We start from the raw sequence: 3,238 nt of genomic DNA on the forward strand, positions 1-3,238 counted from the left end.
CATTCCTTTCTCAGGATTTGAGTTTTTATTTGATAATCAGTTTCCTCCGGCCTAAAGTAGTCCTATTAGCATTTCATGTAAGGCAGGTCTGCTTGCAGCAATTGTGTGTGTGTGTGCCTTTTATTTGAAAATTTCTATATTTCATCTATAATCTTGGAGGCTGTTTTCACTGGATTTAAGATTCTGGGTCTACAAGGCTTTTTCTTTTATGGTTATTTTTCTTTCAGAATTTGAAAGATGCTTGTCTTTCTTCTGGTCTACATAATTTCTCATGAATATCAGCCTTGAAATCCACTCAGCCATCTGATTTCTTCTTCAAAAACTAATCTTTATTACTTACCTTTCATAGAAAAACTAATTGAGTTAACCAACTTTCTTTTGCCAAAGAGTTGGTAGTTAGTTCTTTTCCCTTTTTTTTTTTGTTTGTTTGCCTACATAGCTCTAGTAAATAAAGGTTTATTTAGAAAAAAGAAAAAGAACCTATTAAATCCAAATGTCTTCAACTTGACCTTGAATTAATAATCAATGCACCCCTGCAGGGGAGATAAAGAAAGAAAGAGCATCCTTTTCTAGCCTCAGGATGTATGTTCTCTGAGTGACTCTTGGAACTGAGATGAGAGAGAAGTGTTTGCTTTGATGGCAAGCTTTTACTCCCAGGTGTAAGGGAGAAGCTGGTGTGGTGTATGGCTGACCTGGGGCTGGAATTAAGCCTTTAATTATGTCAAGAATAAAACTTCAAGGGGCTGTGCACTCCCGTCTGGAAGCACTCTGTCTCTATGCCCACATGAAAAGGGAAAGAGTCAGCCAGCCGAGGGGTCGACGGAAACTAGAGGAGATTAACTTCCCCCCAAACAAGACATAACAAAACAAAACAAAACAAAGCAAAAAAATGGAAACAAAACAGATTGAAGTTCTGCTCTTTGAAATATGTCCCTTCTAATGTCCTGTAAAAACAGACATGGCATTTAGGGTTCAACTAGATTTGTCTTTGGTCTTCTCTAACAGGCTTTTGAAGGGTAAGTGCCCTGTTCCAGCATGCAAAACATGCTTCAGGCCAGTGAGTGTCTAAAAAAGCATGGTGTGCGGGTGCTCCTGGGTGTAGCCCAGTTTGAGAAGCCAAACACGTGGTGCTGGCTTTGCAGCCAGATGCACATGAGTTTACGTCCCTGCTGTGCCACTCAACAGCTATTTGACTGTGGGTATGTGCCTGAGAACTTTTGGTAAGGAGGCATAAAATCAATATTTAATCTCTTGCTTGTTATCTTCTGTGGTAGAAACATCTAATACCCATCAGTGTCCTGCTTTTCTGTCCCTCTGGGCATCCAACTCGTCCTGGAATCTGGATGAGTATACGAAACTGAGCTCTATCCAACTAACTTTAAACCCTAAGGTACAAAGGATACCTTATTTTATTGTGTTTCACTTTATTGCACTTCACAGATAATAAGGTTTTTATATAAATTGAAGGTTTGTAGCAACCCTGCCTCGAGCAAGCCCACTGGTGTCGTTCTTCAAATAGCATGTGCTCATTTTATGTATTTCTGTCATATTTGGTAACTCTTGCACTCTTGCCTATTTCAAGTTTTTTATTATCATTAAAATTGTTACAGTGATCTTTGATGTTACTATTATAATTGTTTAGGGGAGCCATGAACCATGCCCATATAAGATAGTGAACTTAATCAACAAATATTGTGTGGGTTCTGATTGCTCAACTGACAGGCCATTCCCATCTCTCACCCTGTCTTTGGGCCTACTTCTTCCCTGAGACATAACAATGTTGAAATGAAGCCAATTAATAACCCTACAATGGCCTCTAAGTGCTCAATTGAGGGTTTCACACTTCTTACTTTAAATAAAAAGCTAGAAATGATTACGCTTAGTGAGGAAGGCAGGTCAAAAGCCAAGATCAGATAAAAACTAGGCCTCTTGTGCTAGTTAGCCAAGTTGTCAATGCAAAGGAAAAGTTTTTGTAGAAAATTAGAAGTGCTATGCCAATGAACACATGAATGATAAAGCAAAACAGCTCTATTGCTAATAATAGAGAAGGTTTTAGTGGTCTGGATAAAAAGATCAAACAGCCACAACATTCCCTTAACCCAAGACATAATCTAGAGCAGTGGTTCTCAACCTTCCTAATGCCATGACCCTTTAATACAGTTCCTCATGTTGTGGTGACCCCCAACCATAAAAAATATTTTTGTTGCTACTTCATAACTGTAATTTTGCTACTGTTATGAATTGTAATGTAAATATCTGATATGCAGGATGTATTTTCATTGTTACAAAGGAGTTGCAACCCACAGGTTGAGAACCACTGATCTAGAGCAAGACCTTAAGTCTCTTCAATTTTAGGAAGGCTGAGAGAAGTAAGGGAGCTACAGAAGAAAAGTGGGAAGCTAGCAAAAGTTGGTTCAGGAAGTTTAAGGAGAGAAGCCATGTCTGTACAACATAAAAGGGCAAGATAAAACAGTAAGTGCTGATGCAGAAGCTGTAGCAAGTTGTCTAGAAGACCTAACCGAGATCACTGATGACGGTGCCTACACTAATCCTAGATTTTCAAGGTAGGAAAACCACCTTCTATTAGAAAAAAATGTCATCCAGGACTTTCATAGCTACAGAAAAGTCAATGCTTAACTCCAAAGCTTCAAAGGACAAGCTAACCCTCTTGTTAGGGGCTAAGGCAGCTGGTGACTTTACTTAAAATAAAAGCCAATGCTCCTCAGCTACTCCAAAAACCTAGAGCTCTTCAGAATTATATAAAGCTACTCTGCCTGTACTCTATAAACAAAATTATAAAGCCCTGATAATAGCACATCTGTTTACAATGTTGGTTTTCTAAATATTTTGGGTCCAATGTTGAGGCCTACTGTTCAGAAAGAAAGATTTCTTTCAAAATGTAGTAATGTTGACCATGCACCAAGTCATCCAAGAATTCTGATGGAAATGTGCAAGAAGATTAGTTGTTTTCATGCCTGCGAACACAGCATCCATTCTGGAGCTCATGGACCAAGATGTCACTTCAACTTTCAAGTCTTATTATTTAAGAAATATATTTTATAAGGCCATAGCTGTCATAGATATTGATTTGTCTAATGAATCTAATTTAGTAAATTAAAAACATTAACAGTGTTATAGATGCCATTAAGAACATCCATGATTCATGGGAGGGGGTCAATATATCAACAAGAATTTAAAAGAAGTTAATTACAGCCCTCATGGATGACTTTGAGGGGTT

Source organism: Otolemur garnettii, unplaced genomic scaffold (assembly GCF_000181295.1).
Source record: "Otolemur garnettii isolate 467f Iridium unplaced genomic scaffold, OtoGar3 scaffold00005, whole genome shotgun sequence".
NCBI classification, from domain to species: Eukaryota; Metazoa; Chordata; class Mammalia; order Primates; family Galagidae; genus Otolemur; species Otolemur garnettii.